This window comes from Mustela nigripes, chromosome 14, assembly GCF_022355385.1.
Source record: "Mustela nigripes isolate SB6536 chromosome 14, MUSNIG.SB6536, whole genome shotgun sequence".
Lineage (NCBI taxonomy): Eukaryota > Metazoa > Chordata > Mammalia > Carnivora > Mustelidae > Mustela > Mustela nigripes.
In genome coordinates, this window is record NC_081570.1 from 56,478,252 (window position 1) to 56,495,761 (window position 17,510).

The following is a 17,510-nucleotide window of genomic DNA, read 5'->3' on the forward strand; positions in this document are numbered from 1 at the left end:
ACGTGTACTCGAATGTTTATAGCAGCAATGTCCACAATAGCCAAACTATGGAAAGAACCTAGATGTCCATCAACAGATGAATGGATCAAGAAGATGTGGTATATATACACAATGGAATACTATGCAGCCATCAAAAGAAATGAAATCTTGCCATTTGCGACAACATGGATGGAACTAGAGCATATCATGCTTAGCGAAATAAGTCAGGCAGAGAAAGACAACTATCATATGATCTCCCTGATATGAGGAAGTGGTGATGCAACATGGGGGCTTAAGTGGGTAGGAGAAGAATAAATGAAAGAAGATGGGATTGGGAGGGAGACAAACCATAAGTGACTCTTAATCTCACAAAACAAACTGAGGGTTGCTGGGGGGAGGGGGTTTGGGAGAAGGTGGTGGTACTATGGACATGGGGAGGGTATGTGCTTTGGTGAGTGCTGTGAAGTGTGTAAACCTGGTGATTCACAGACCTGTACCCCTGGGGATAAAAATATATGTTTATAAAAAATAAAAAATTATATTAAAAAAAAAAAAAGAGATCCCAAGTAGGCAGAGAGGCAGGCAGGGTTGGGGGGAATCAGGCTCCCTGTTGAGCAGAGAGCCCAATGTGGGGCTCAATCCTAGGACCCTAAGATCATGACCTGAGCCGAAGGCAGAGGCTTAACCCACTAAGCCACCCCTTAATTCAATGTTTTAAAGCAGTCTTATCTCCTTCCTCCATTACAGTGCTTGTTCTCTGAGTACTGGGAGTACTTGTCTTTCATCTTTATAAGACCAGATACTGAGGGCTTAGTTGATACTCCTTGAATAAACACTGAATGAAAATCATGCTCCTGGAAGACAACATTTAACTCTTGATATGACTGTCTTCTTTAATGTATAGATTTGTAGATTTACCTCACAGGGCATTTAGTAAAGTTTTCTGTGCTGAGTCCTTAAAAGTTGGAAGTGGGATAGAAGGGGGATACTAAAATACTGGGAGAGTTATGTAGACCACAATCTTTACTACCAGGCATAAAGGTGAAGTAGAACAACAGTGTGTTGTATTAGGCATTCTAAACTGAATGACCAAGAATATGTAGGATTTTGACAGGTAGAGAATTAGCTGTTGGTTTGGGCTGTTGGTGAGCCCTGGTCATACACTGACAGTGTCTTGCTGCTTTCACTTTTTGCTTCCATGAGCATCTCCGTATTGATTAGACTTGATGCAGAGTCCTTCTCCAGGTTTTAATGCAAGATCCTGAAGCAAAACATCCTCCAAATAGAGCTATTTTCTTTCCAGTCTATGGTTCTGGACTTGGGAGAAAGCAGTAAAAACAAATAAAATACAAAAACACAAGATAAGCAAAAATACCACCAACAAAATGAAGGTCCAGAGATTCTAGGGACTGTAACCCAAATTTCACCTTCAGGTGAATTTCAGATGGCAGATGGCAGATTCTTGCCATTGAATGGAGAATTTAGCCTGTCCTGAATACTCAGCTCAGGAAGCTGGCTCTAATTGCACATTTATTGAAAACTCTCTGAATAGTAAGATTTGATTGCCATCCTTAGTTTGTGAGGCCTGCTAGTGTCTTATGTAATAATAGGCATGTGTCACCATTGTGCACATATTGTGTTCCAGGCTTCTGTTATTATTATTTCACCTAACAGGCTTTCAGAGTAGGTGTTTTTGTTTGCCATTTATAGATGAAGAAACAAAGACACAGAGAGGTCAAGGGCTTAAGATGTTCCACAAAGCCAGGATATGGAGGAATTGAACATTGCGTTCAGCTGTAAATGACTTTTTTGAAGTTCTTTCTATTTCACCTGGCAGAGGAGGAGGTACAAAGACTCCAGATCAAAACCCTAGTGTTTGAGATGGCTATGTCCTTTGTCACAAGTGGAACTCTCCTCATAACACTTGTTTTCTCTGATTCTAATACCTCACGTGGGGATAATAATAAACGTTCCCTTCCCAACTTCGTTGTTGCTCTGTTTGTACTCAAATAAGATTGTATAGTGTCAGATTAATAACATAAATATTAACCATTGAGTTGTTTGGGAAAATGGAACTGGTGGGACTCATGAGACTTATTCTCATTTTCTTTTGAAGATGATGTTTTTACAGTAGTTTTGGTATAGTGTGATTGGTGGTTAAGAGCACAGCCTTCAGGATTGGATATATTTAGATTCCAATCCTGGCTTTACCTACTTTATATTAGCTGCGAAATCGGAATACTAGCCCTTCAGTGTTAATCCCCAGTAACTAGAATATGTTAGATTACATGACCAAGGGGATGTAAAGCTGCAGATAGAATTATGGTTGCTAATTGGCTGGTTTTAAGATGGTGGATTATCTAGGCAGAACCAATGTAATCATGCGGACTCTTTTAAGTGGAAGGAGGAAGAAGAACCAGAGTTGAAAAAAAGATGTGACCATGAAAGCGAAGGTCAGAATGATGAGGTTGCTGGCTTTGAAGATAAAGGAAAAGGACCATGAGCTGGTATGTAGGCAGCCTCAAAAAGGTGGCAAAGGCAAAGAAATGGATTCCCAGGTCTTCCAGAAAGAAGTGCAGCAGACCTGTTGACTCCTTGATTTTGGTCCAGTGAGACTTGGGCGTATCCAGGACTATACGAAAATAAATTAGTGTTTTTTAAGCTACTAGGTTTATGGTGATTTGTCAAAGCAGCCACAGAAAACTATACACTAGCTCTGTGACCTTGGACAAATTACCAAACCTCTCTTGAGCCTTACCTGTATGACACAGTAAGTAACCAACCAGTAAAAAGAAAGTTTACTATTATGATTAATATTGTATAGCAATACAACTGGACTCTCACTAGTTTTAATGGCCAGTAGGACTTTGTCTTTATTATAGTTAGGATCAACCTTGATTTTCATGTTTATATGGTGATATTAACTCTGAGAAGCTCAAGGTAGAGAAATCTGGCTGATTCATTGCAGGCATAGATGAACACCCATTCACATTGACACATTAACTGACTGAGGTTTCTGCCAGAAATATCTGTTGCCTGGTTAAGGGAGTGTTCCCTGCTTTGGAAGCCTAGGCAACTGCATATATGAAAGTTTCTGGTTTCCTGGGATTGCAAATTAAATGTCAGGGAAAACAGAAATGCTGTAAAAGGATTCCAAGAAGCAGTGCAATGAATTAGATAAGGAAAAAGATCCTTCTTTGGCTTGGGAAGCCCTTTCATAGAAACCATTAATGGATAAGCCTAGATGATAGCATCCACCTCATCCACAATTCCTTACATATCGTGATGAAATTGGAAGTCATGCTGGATATGAGCCATGCACCCCTTATCTCCTGTATAACATTCAGGGGTCAGAATAAGCTAACTTTGTGCTGTTGACATTTTACTTAATTTCTCTTTGAGATTCAATTTCCCCTTCTGTACCATGGCACAAGTAGGGTAATAAAAAGCACTGTGAAATTTAAATATGATCATGATAACTATTTATTTGTTGCTTGCTATATGCAAAGAATTATTCTAAGTACTTCACATATTAAATCACATTTAGTCCTCATAGCAACACTGTGAGACCTTCTAGTTTTACAAATGAGAAAACTGAGATATAGGGAGATTCATTTCCCAAGGTCACACAGATAGTAAGTGGTAAAAGCACTTAATCAACATGCTCAAATGCCTTTCTAAGAATTGGTTTGTGGCATGGTAATGGCTCAGTAATTGTGAGCTGTTAATATATACCTACTCTGCATTGTAGTTGTTAGGATTAACTAGGAAGTCTTTGGAAATTAAAAACAAGCATTTAAATATGTCTTATAGGTGAAGTGCTGTTGTTTCTTCCTCTTTCATATACTCTTAGCTTGCCTGGGTTTTGGCCAATGGTCTCCTAACTCTTCCTTCTCCAGCGCTCCTCCATTGTTTCCTGACCTCACAATGCTGTGAGAGTGGTCCTTTGAAAATATAAACCAGAGGATGATATTCCCTGACTGGAAGCATATATGCAATACATTCAAGTCCCATGTAGTACGTCATAAAAGCCTTCCAACATGCTGTGGTTAATGTCCATCTTTCCAGTCCTCTCTGGAGCGCCATGTCCATAAATTGAGGCTCTGTTAAAATGGTTGTTTTTCCCTTGTCATGTCTTATTATTCTTTAGCTAGGCATATTTGCACAAGTTATACCCAGAATATCCTTATTCCCTTTTCCTGCCTGGTGAACTCACATTCACCTTCAAAACTTAGTACCTGAACTGATACAACAATTTTTTTTTTTTTTGGGCAAATATATATATTTTTTTAATTTTTTATTTTTTATAAACATATATTTTTATCCCCAGGGGTACAGGTCTGTGAATCACCAGGTTTACACACTTCACAGCACTCACTAAAGCACATACCCTCCCCAATGTCCATAATCCCACCCCTTTCTCCCAACCTCCCTCCCCCCAGCAACCCTCAGTTTGTTTTGTGAGATTAAGATGGGATTGGGAGGGAGACAAACCATAACTGATACAACAGTTTTAATGACCATTCTGTACAACAGGTGAAGTGCTTGGTCTGCAAATAATATCTTCACAAAAAAGGAAACATTTCAACTTTTGTTTAGTGTTCTTATTTAGTTTCCTGGATCATCCAAATTCCCTCACTCCACACCTTGTCTCTTGCTTTATTCATATAAGCTCCCTTGGCCATTCCTTTCCCTGTATCATCTTTATCCTTCTGCTTTGTTCACAGTTCAGGTTCTCCTTACGTCAAGGTTCGGCTTCCTTTCCAATCACTTCATTGTTCCCCTTATGCATGGATAATATCATGGTAAACACCTCTCCAGGCTTCCTCTTCCCTCAGGAACTTCACTTACCAAATGCTGGAAGTTAGCATAGCCTTTTCTAAACTCTCCAAGAATAGCTGTGCTCTCTTCTCCTAGTTCCTATTGAGTCAGGTCACTATTATGATGTCTGTCTAGCTGGGGTGTCTTTTTTTTTTTTTTTTTTAAATAATAGTAGACTAGGCCTGGAAAACAGGAATAATGTTCTATTTAATCCTGTCCCAGGCCTTGCCACTTAAACTTGAGTGAATCACTTAACCTTTTCTTTCTTTCTTTTTTTTTTTTGTTTAAATTTTATTTACTTATTTGACAGAGAGAGATATCACAAGTAGGCAGAGAGGCAGACAGAGGGAGAGGGGGAAGCAGGCTCCCCGCTGAGCAGAGAGCCTAATTTGGGGCTCGATCCCAGGACCCCGAGATCATGACCTGAGCTGAAGGCGGAGGCTTAACCCACTGAACCATCCATGTGCCCCTCACTTTACCTTTTCTTAACTTCACTTTCCCAATCTAAAAAACTCCAGTTGATACCTGATCTGGACATTGTCAACTTTCTTTTCTGAGGGCCAGATATGATCTTTTTTCTGGGTTTTGTATAAAGTTCCTCAAAAGCCTGTTTTTGTTCTACCCTTCGGGCACCACTGATTGGACTACTACTGCCTGGGGAGAACACAGCCCTACAGCCCTAAACCTGGCTTCCTTCCACTACTCACCTATTGACACTTCTAAGATTCCAGTATTTCTTCTAACTCAGAGTTCACATGAGTTATGTGAGAAGGGATGACTCATGATCTTGCAAGGATAGAAAAACTGATGATAAGCAGCTAGATACTGATGTTCTAGTCCTTCCTTTCCAAGCTAATTTATAAATTCTGGTGATGCATTTACTGGCAAAATTTCTCCCTTTGCTTTAAAAAGCCTTATTTCTAAGTGCTCAGAGATCATCACTACATCAAAAAGAAGGCAAGTTGTTTGATCATGACCTTCAGATTGTTTGGTTCCTTCAAATGCCCTTAAAAAATTCATAGAGGAAAGTGTGTTTTCTTTAAGACCTAGACATTGATATAGGCTATTGATATGAAAATAACTTATACTTGTATACAAGGATAGTATTGTTCATCAATACTATCCTTAAGTCCACCTGGTACCTAAATTTCTACTGTTAAATGAGGTTTTGTGGCAAATTTCTAGAAGAGTCTTTATGTGATAGAAAGGGGTATAACTTTTAAAAGCAGTAAGTATTCACTCAGGGCCACCTTTCCTTTTCTTTCTAAAGGTATCTTTGAATGAAGTAGAGGAATTCATCTTTTGGCATACCTTTCAATGCATAGACTGGCCTCTTTCTACTGTGCCAAAAAGCAAACTTCAAGTCAGGGACCAGATCTCATCTGTAAAAATTGCATTCCTCCTTCATTTGTAAGGCATTTGTAAGGCAGTTGAGAATTCAAAGGAATTTTTTCCTCCAAGCACTGAATTCACAAAAAACCTTAAAAGGTAGCTTCTTGAAAGGTTTTCTAGCGAATTAGTTTGTGAGCTGAACTATGTGACTTATCATGGCTTGCACACTTTAGCCTGTGTCCCTCTTGATAAGAACTGAGAGAAACTAAGTATCACCAACCCCCCTCCAAGAAAAACACCGCAGCAGACTTAAGTAGCCACCTATAAGGACAGGGATGGGTAATAATGTAGTCTGCAATGTCAGGGAATTCTCTCTCTATATATTGTTCTTTTTACTTGTTCTGGGCTTTAGATATTACTAGATGCTACTTTCCACCTGAAACTTATTTATTCTTAGGTTTTTGAATTCATATTATCACTCCTCATTTTTCAACTAGTTCATCTTCCTTGATGTCCTTAATTTTTTGATGGCACGGAAATCAGGATTATCTTCAACTTTTCCCTTCCCCATGCTTTATAGTCAGTCAAAAAGTGCTGCCAGGCTGGGAGCCTGGGTGGCTCAGTGGGTTAAGCCTCTGCCTTCGGCTCAGGTCATGGTCTCAGGGTCCTGGGATCGAGCCCCACATCGGGCTCTCTGCTCAGCAGGAAGCCTGCTTCCCTTCTTCTCTCTCTCTGCCTACTTGTGATCTCTGTTTGTCAAATAAATAAATAAATAAAATCTTAAAAAAAAAAAGTGCTAACAGGAAACAACATGTGTTGGAGAGGATGTGGAGAAAGGGGAACCCTCTTACACTGTTGGTGGGAATGCAAGTTGGTGCAGCCACTTTGGAAAACTGTGGAGATTCCTTAAGAAATTAAAAATAGAGCTTCCCTATGACCCTGCAATTGCACTACTGGGTATTTACCCCAAAGATACAGGTGTAGTGAAAAGAAGGGCCATCTGTACCCCAATGTTTATAGCAGCAATGGCCACGGTCGCCAAACTGTGGAAAGAACCAAGATACCCTTCAACGGACGAATGGAAAAGGAAGATGTGGTCCATATACACTATGGAGTATTATGCCTCCATCAGAAGGGACGAATACCCAACTTTTGTAGCAACATGGACAGGACTGGAAGAGATTATGCTGAGTGAAATAAGTCAAGCAGAGAGAATCAATTATCATATGGTTTTACTTATTTGTGGAGCATAACAAATAACATGGAGGACAAGGGGAGATGGAGAGGAGAAGGGAGTTGAGGGAAATTGGAAGGGGAGGTGAACCCTGAGATACTATGGACTCTAAAAAACAATCTGAGGGTTTTGAAGGGGCGAGGGGGTGGGAGGTTGGGGGAGCCAGGTGGTGGGTATTGGAGAGGGCACATATTGCATGGAACACTGGGTGTGGTGCATAAACAATGAATTCTGTTACACTGAAAAGAAAAAAAAAGTGCTGCCATGTTTGCATTTGAAATGTTTCTCCAGTTCATACCCACCACTACACTGCAAGACACATACACATCCAATTACATTGACAATAATCTAATTCAGGGGTCAGTAGCTAACTGCCCATGGGCCATATCTAGCTTGCCAACTATTCTGGTTTATTTAAGTTTTATTGGAACATAGCCATGTTTGTTTGTTTACGTATTATCCGTGGCTGCTTGGGTGTTAAAATGGCAGAGTTGAGTAATTTCAAAGCCCAAAATATTTACTGTCTGGCCCTTTACAGAAACCATTTTCTGGCCCCTGCTGTAGTTCATGCTCACATTATCTGTCATCTGGGTAGCTATAAACAGCTTTCCAACTGATTTCCTTGCTGTTAGTCACTCTAACATCAGTCAATTCACCAGGTTATACCCAAGTTTCTTTCTATCTCAAACTTTAGCAAATTCCTTCTAGTCCTTCAAGAATCAGTTTGCTGGGACGCCTGGGTGGCTCAGTTGGTTAAGCAGCTGCCTTCAGCTCAGGTCATGATCCCAGCGTCCTGGGATCAAGTCCCACATCAGGCTCCTTGCTCCACAGGGAGCCTGCTTCTCCCTCTGACTCTGCCTTCCACTCTGTCTGCCTGTGCTCGCTCTCACTCGCTCTCTCTCTGACAAATAAATAAATAAAATCTTAAAAAAAAAAAAGAATCAGTTTGCTTACAGCCATTCTTTTATACTTTGGCACAAGTATAGGTGCTGGAGATATAGTGGTGGATAAGATAATCCAGATTGTTGCCCTCACAACTTTTGTTCTTTATTCTAGAAGAACAGATATGCAATTAAACCAGAAGTAATATAACAATGTGGTCTGTGTTGCATCAGGTATGCTAATTCAGGCAAACCTGAGTCTAGATTCAAACGCCAGTTCTATTCCATATCAGTTGTGTGACTGTGAGAAATTAACTGAACTTTAGCTTTAGTTTTTATATCACTACTCTGGTTTTGGTGATCAGAGATAATCCATATTGGGCACATAAACTTGTATCTGGTACATTCTCAATAATTTTAAATAATAATTACTGGGAAATTATAATTCTTTGGGAATATTGAGCAGGACCGTTTAAGCTAGTTTTATATATAGAAATTGGCTGGTATTACTAATATTTATATTGAGATCTCAAAGCAGAGTTAACAAGAAAAAGAGGAACAGTTTCTGAGAACAGAGAATGTCACATGTAAAGAATAGGAGGGGGAAATATTCCTAATTCCCTGAATGCTAAATAATTGCTGTCATGTCTATGTTCCCTAAAATGCTTTCTTTATACTGCTAATATAGTTCTAATCAAAATATATGAGTTGTAGTTTTAACAGAAAAAGGTATACTTATATTTTCATCTTATATTTCCAGCACTTAGGAGAGACCTGGCACACTACACAAGTGCTCAAAAAGGATTGTCTAATGGGAAGTAGCATAGCTGAGTCAAACAGCATGATTTTGGGGATAATAAGAAGCCTATGCTTAATTCTGTTTCTGCTGTTAAAGAGGTAGATGATCTTGGATATATTAAATCTCTTGTGTGATCCCTCAACTTGGCTCTGAATTGTGGAAAGAAGTACCTGCCACATAGACTTGAAGGGTTTAATTAGAAAGCAAAAGTAAAACTCTTATTTCTGCATATAGTAGGTATTTGATAAATGGTAGTTGTTATTGATAATGAAGATTTTTATGCATTCTGATCCAGGGTTTTGCACAAATCTTTAGAGGTAAAAACTGAACAGCTGAGAGATGCCAGCTGATTTCATAAATATTTAGTCCAAGCAAACCTAGAAAAATATCCAGGTTTTATGCTTGATTCTTTTTATTTCATCCAACCAACATATATTTATTGAGTGTCTACTATGTGATGGGTACTGGGTAAGATGTCAGGAAATTTTATTGGACAAGACATGCCCAGTCGTGCTGTCTTAGAAGATGCAATCTAATACAACATGGTTATCAAACATGTAAAACATTTTGTCCTAGACCATGTTTTTAAGAGAATGTATGTTGGTGAGTAGCTGTGTATATCTCCTACATTAAAGTTAGTGAGCTCTTTCTAAGTATTTTAAATTGAGGAGGTACTAGCTGGAGCCAGATGTGCCATGTTTTATTTAACTGGGCCAATAAGAGTGAATGTGTGTTTTGGTTTTTTGCAGCTTTTTTTTTCCTGCGTATATTCCCAAGAGAAGCCCATTCTGTTATAGTAATTATTCTCTGACTCCATTCCCACTAACTAACCTTATTGGAGGCACCTTTCCTTACCATGCATAAATTTCTGTTTCTTTTTGTTGTCTCCTTTCACTTTTCTCTACAGATCTGATAATATGACAATGAACTAATAAATAAATATTTATCATGTGGCTAATATGTGTCCTGGAAAAGAAGGTAAAGATCAAAGAAAATAGCATATTATAAATTTGGTAAGATTGACATTTTACCATGATCTAAGCATTTTAAATGATATCTAGTCCTCACAGCAAATAATACAAGGTAGGGATTACTAAATTCATTTTGTAAGTGAAAAAGTAAGACTCAAAGGTGTTAGAATTACCTTAACTCGTTCATTTGGTAAGAGGCTACACTGGGATGCTAATGTAGATCCACCTGATATTAAAGTCCACATACTCTCAAGGTTCAGTACCTTATGTGGGAGGCAGAATAATGCCCTCTCCCCCAAAGGTCCATATTCTAATTGCCAGAACTTATTAATTTAAAGGAGAATTAATTTTTCATATGGAGTTATCCTGGATTTTCTGGGTAGCCCACTGTATTCATAAAGTCCTTTAAAGTGAATCAGGTAGGATAGTAGGTTAGAGTAATGTGATATGAGAAGGCCTCAACCCAATTTTGTTGGCTTTGAAGATGGAGGAAGGGGCCACAAGACAAGGAATACAGGTAAACTCTAGGAGTTGGAAAAGGCAAGGAAGCAGATTCTTCTGTACTTGATTTTACCATTGGAATCCATGTTGGGTATCTGGCCTATAGATAAGATAAGATAGTACGTTTATATCTTCAAAACTGCTAAACAATATTACATTATGACAGTGATAGAAAGCTAATATACTACTTCTCTAGGCACAAAATGATTTGAAAATTTATGCAAGGGAATGACTAAAGGCTAAATTTTTTTTTTTTTTTTTTTTTTTTTTTTTTTAAGAGAGGGGAAGGAGGCAGATAGGGCAGAGGGGGAGAGAGAGAGAGAGAATCTTAAGCAGACTCCATGCCTGGCACAGAGCCCAACATAGGGCTCAATCCCACAATCCTGAGATCATGACCTAAACTGAAATCTGCAGTCGGACTGAGGCACACAGGCGCGCCTAAAGGTTACCTTTTATCATTCTGTTGGAAAGGACTTTAGATCAGAACTCAGAACAAGATACATTTAGTGTCAGTTTTGGTCTCTGAATAGAACTTTATTAGAAGTAAAGAACTATAAGGGTGAATTGAAATCAGGCCTTATTAAAATAGAAAGTGAGTGTATATTATGACTGGGAATTACTCATGTCTGAAAGGAGAAAAGAAAGGGAAGGAGGAAAGAAAGACAGGAAAGGAAAAGAAAGGAAAAACATTTAGATTGTACTATAAAAAAAGAAAGCAGATTTAAATATTTTAGGGTTTTGTTTTTAATTATGGAGAAGGAAGCAGTCTGAAAACAAAAATAGCCTAACAGGAAACAGCTTTTATCATTCCTTTCAGTTCTTGGTCTTTGCATTAAATTAATCCAATGGGGAAGCTTTTCTTCTCTCTATGCCTTATCTAAGCAATCATTTCAGCTTTTTTAAAAAATAAATAATACAAATAGTCTTCATGGAGATGTTGCATTCATTCATGAAAATAATAGAGCTGAATTATTTATAAAGTAAATTATTTTTGCAAAGACAGTGACTGACAAATAATGGTGAAGGAGTGCTTTGCTGGTAATTTAATTAAAAAAAAATTTGTGAAAAGGGGAACCTGGGTGTCTGAGGGTTAAGCCTCTGCCTTCAGTTCAGGTCATGATCTCAGGGTCCTGGGATTGAGCCCCACATTGAGCTTTCTGCTCAGTGGGGAGCCTGCTTCCCCCTCTCACTCTGCCTGCTCTTCTGCCTACTTTTGATTTTTCTCTCTCTGTCAAATAAATAAATAAACTCTTTTTTAAAAATTGTGAAAATATCTGTGGCAGGTATTAAAATTTAACAGTAAATCTGCAGTAGATTAATAGAAACTTTTAAAAAGAGACCTGTCTGGTTGTAACTTTGATCAAACTGGGAAGTTGTGGGCAAATCCAGTATTAGGATATTGTCTACATGAGACGCTACGTGTTTTATAATTTCCAATGGGAATTTGGTTTTTATAGTTTAGAAAGCTCAGGCAAAGGCTCATATCCTTTTCTAGTAATAGTGGATGGCAACAGACAAAAGCAAAGAAATTCTTTTGGTTTGGTTCTGGCCTACATCAACTAACTTAACACTAATGTGTAGAAAAAGTCAAAGTAGCTAATTTATAATGACTTCTTCTTGCTATTTATTTCCTTCTTTACTAAAAGAAAAAAAATTCAAAGACTTACTTAAAAATTGTTCTCAAAATATACAACTTATGTATAAAACCATTCAGTTTAAAGAGTTCCAGATGAGGAGTTGAAGGTAATAGAGCATTTTCATGTTCAGTGAATACATTTTCTTTCCCATACTGATTCAAAATTATGTAAAGGTATGTGATGATATCCATATTACTCAGAATATCTCTCAGGAGAAAAACTAAGTCCCAAAAGCTAAGAGCTAAAAGATCTCGCATAGGTTCACTAAACTCTTAAGTTTTACTGATTTTCTAGAATTTCAAAAAGATACAATTTCGTCTCAGTCAAAACATTCCTTAGGTTGTCTATTTATTAGAGTTTAAGGATACAGAGCTAGGATTACATTTCCATGATAAGTTTTTTTCATTTTTCTATATAAATTGAAAACTTTGTGTGCTAGATTTTTTTTAAAAAAACTCAATGTAAAACAAGCATAGGGGCAAAGAAGTTAACAGCACAAAATATATTCAGTGGAAAGTAATTCTCCACCATGCCACCCCAGTCCACCTTCCAATGACAACATTTATTACCAGCTTCTTAATCAGCCTCCTAGAAGTAGTTAATGTATTTATACATTAACCATGTATCCATTTTTTTAGACATTATTTTGCAATAGGCAGTATTTTGCACCTTGATTTTCTTGTTTAACAATGTACTTCAGATGGTTTGATATCAGTATGTATAGATTTTTACTTCATTATAGTTAAAAGAAGCAAATTATTCTATTAAATAGATGTATCATAATCTAATTAACTGACCTCCTGTTGATGGACATTTATATTATTTTCAGGCTTTTGCCACCACAAATAGTTCTGCAGTGAGTGAATATACTTGAGCATATGTTTCTGCACATATGTGAGTATATATGTATAAAACATTCCTAGAAGTAGAGCATAACTAAGGGGAACATGTGTTTAAATCTTTAATAAATATTTCTATATTGTTCTTGAAGGAGAGTGTACCAATTTACACTCCCACCAATGGTATATGAGAGTTGGGTTTCATTGTAGTCTCTTTAAACATGGTATCAGTGTTGCTAATACTTGTCAATATGACCGGAATAGAGTGGAGACTTGTCTTAATAATATTTGTTTAATACATTTAATACATTTGTTTAATACATATTGAAAATACTTTTAAATAAATACATTTTTCAGTAAAAGAATCATGATAGATTGTTCCAGGTATCTATTGCTATCAACAAACTATCCCAAAATTTGACTGCTTAAAGCATTTTATTCCTATTTTATCTCCTGATTAAGAACTCTGACAGAGGGGAACCTGGGTGGCTCAGTGGGGTAAGCCTCTGCCTTCAGCTTAGGGCATGATCCCACAGTCCTGGATTCAAGCCCTGCATTGGGCTCATTGCTCAGCAGGGAGCCTGCTTTTCCCACTTTCTCTCTCTGCCTGCTGCTCTGCCTCCTTGTGACCTCTCACTCTCTATGTCAAATGAATAAATAAGATCTTAAAAAAAAGAAAAAACTCTGAGAGATATCTGGGCTTTTTCCATAGTTCTACTATTGTGGACATTGATACTCAGATGTCTACTGATAGATGAATGGATGAAGATGTGAAAAAAATATATATATACACACATATGTGTATGTGTGTGTGTGTGTGTGTATATATATATATATATATATAAAATGGAATATTCATATAATGTATATATATGCATAGCATATCTAATCTATAATGTATATATACTATATATATAATGGGATATTACTAAAATATAATGGAATAGATACATATATATAATGGAATATTACTGTGCCATCAAAAATTTGAAATCTTACCATTTGCAACAATGTGGCTGGAACTAGAGGATATTATGCTAAGCAAAATAAGTCAATCAAAAAAGACAGTTATTACATGATTTTATTCATATGTAGAATTTTAGAAACAAAACAGAGGATTATAGGGGAAGGGAGAAGAAAATAAAATAAGATGAAATTGAGGGAGAAAGAAACTCTTCACTATAAGAAATAAATGAGGGTTGCCGGAGGGAAGATGGGAGGTGGTAGGTGGGATGGGGTAACTGGGTGATGGACATTAAAGAGGGCACTTGATGTAACGAGCATTGGGTGTTTATGCAACTGATAAATCACTGACCTATACCTCTGAAACTAATAATACATTATATGTTAATTAAATGAATTTAAATAAAATAAAGTAAAATAAAATAAAATAAGAATTCTGACAGAACATAACAGGAACAGCTTGTTTCTGCTCTGTGGTGTTGGGGCTTCAACTGGGTTGAATCTAATATCTGGGGATTGTAATAATGAGTTAGCCAGGGATTGCTTTGTCTCTTTTTCTCTTCTTTCTCATCTTTCTTCTCTCTTTCCTCCCTCTCTCTGCATCTCTCTATCTTTCTCCTCCATTCTTGGTGTGCAAAATACTCTGCATTTGGCTAACTTAGGCTTTCATACAGGGCTGACCCTCAAAAAAGCCTAGTGGTTAAGAACTCTTTTAGTTGTTCTTCAAAGACTATTGTGTTTGAAGACATACATTTTTAAAATCCCTCTAATTATGTTAATTTTAAGATCTGTGAGATATTTAATTTATTATATAAGGTCTTAAAATATGATTATCTAATATAGAAGACTATGACCATTCAAAAATGGAATCCTTTGTTATCCACTGAGGTTATAAGAATCAGAATGACTGTATTTTTCCCAGTGTCTACTGGGTCTTTTCTTTCTCCAACCTCTGCACAGCTATTAATAATAGAAAAAGTCTTTATTTTTTTATGAGATAAAAGCTACAGTTTGTATCAAACTTGAATTAAAAATAGGAAATTTTTTCAGCAGCTAATACTTTATTCCCCAACAAACCTGTTATATGTCTTCATTGGATTTATGTTCTGATAGTATTACAGAGAGTAGTCGAATATTTACACAAGCAAACTCTGCTGAGTGCTATGAAATATATAGTATGAGATTTTTGTGTGGTTTCTGGGATTAGGGGAAGATTTTTCTTAAGGAAGTAAAATTTGGAATGAGATTTGGAATGAGAATAAAGAAGAGGAATTAAGTAGGGTTAAGAGAACCAGTGTAGGGAATGGGAATGTGGGGAGAGGAAGAAGTGCGGAGAGAGAAAAGCAATAGGTAGGGCATATATTTCAGGAAAAGGCCAGAACATTTACAAATTCCTTGGCATGGAAGGGAATATGATGGCTCAAGTACTAGAAAAAAAGCCATATGACTACAGAACAGAGAGCTAGGAAAGAAGGCACAAAATGAGGCTGAATCATAGCCTTTCTAATGGAGCACATTAAGGATTTGATTCTTTTTTTCTGAGATAAGTAGGTAATAAATAACTTGAAAATGCCTCCAACTCTAGGCTTTAGGTTCATTGGTGTGTCTACTTTGAGCCCCCAACGTTTCTATAAGTTAAGCAGTAGACTAGAAAGGGGGAGCAAGAGAGACATTATCTCAGGAGCCTGGGACCTAGACTGACTCTGGGGAGCTGGAAAGGTACTCTGGGGGTTTGAAAGAAATAATTTTAGTTTTGAAACGTTCCACTTTCAAATGGTGATTGTATTAGGGGTTAGTGCATGAGAGATGAGTCTATGTTTTTCTAGAAGGAAGGGGTTTTATATAAGAAATTAGGTGCTTCTAAAATGATTTTAAGTATTTAGAGAAGTAGAAGTCAGGAGTTCTCCTGTTGATTTCAAGATCTAACCTCTGTAGCTGCAAACCAAACATCAGGATGCTACTGCCACTATGACCACAATCACTACTATCTCATACCCATGTAGCTGGTGATCAGGCACTGGAGCAAGGAGACCAGCTACCTCAAGCACTAACATCTTGGGAAAATTGGCCCCTACTCCTTTTTACCTCCCAAGTTTTGAACAAATTCATCTTGTTGACAAAAATCAAACTGCATACATACCCGACTCACAACAGAGTTGGGCTAAGCTGTTTTTAGGCTTGCTGCATATATAAAAGGCAGTGAGAATGAATGCTGAGAGCCAATAGGTAATATCCAGTACACAATCCAGACCTACCTTTCATGAAAAGAACATTGGCAAACAAGCCAGGAGTGAGAGATGAAGACTGAGACATAGCAAACTCTCAGTGATTGCCAGCAAAAATTGATGACTGTGATCTGAGAAGAAAAAAATTCAAAATGCCTGATACTGTGTTGGCCATTAAATATATACTTCTTGGATGGGTGCCTCCGATAGGCAATACCTTGTTTTCTTAATGTATTTGTGAAGAACTTGAAAAAAATTACACAGAATAAATATGGAGGTCAAAAAGGTGAACTTTTAAGTGTAGGATTTTTGACAGATGAGAGTGTTTGGGGCATGACAGTTCTTTCTGTTATGACCAGAGCTTTGATTCATTATTATCCTAAAAAGAATGTATCTAATTGCCTTACTTGGTTTTAAGAAATAGTGTTAATTGTCTGCAACTATAGATGTCATGGTGGATAAAATGTAATTAGCATTAGAAAAATGTGTGTTTTAGTTCTTGGCTACTTCCTTGGAAAAGTTACAACCTCTTTGTATCTCAGTTTCCTCATATTTAAAATTAGGAGCTCTAGATTTAAAAATTTCCTAGTGCCTTGTGCTCTAAAATTCTAGTTGTATGCAGGCATAGCCACTGACACTCAAAAAGATGATGTATCAAATGACTTAGGCACTCTTCCATTTGGTTTGAAGTCTAGAGATTGCATAGAGACTTTGATCTAATCTTTTCTTGTTGCTTTAAAGAAAGCAAGCATTTATGTGGTTTCTTTTCTCTCCACATCTCACTTATACATATTTCTTTCCATTCCTGAGGTAAAAAACATTTAGCACAATATATATATTTTTCCAGAAGAAAGTTTGCAGTCATGGAAACATTCCTTTAAATCATGCTGTGTGACCTTCCACAAAGAATAGGATGTCCAAAAATTCTATATCCATAGAACAGTCTGTATAAAATCTATCACTAGTAGTTGGCAAATGCTATGGGAGCAGTTGAGGGCCAGGTCCTCATTTAAGACAATGCAACAATCTTGACCTACAGAGGACTCTGTCAGCATTCAACTCTTTCAGAAGTCTCTTGTGCTTCTGCCAAAGAAGCAAACTCCTCTCTGATATGTGAGACTTCTTATTTGAAAAACCAATTTCATAAACAATAAAATTTCACATTTTTTAATCCTTACCAATTGCAATTGCTTGAGATTGATGCTAAGTTTTCATGGGCTGCTTTTTGAAATACGAAGAACAAAAGCATCCCAGGCTTTGCCAGAGGTGCCAGCTGTGGCACTGCTATGAAAACTTGTATAGTGCTATGTTGTTCCATAAAAGAAAGT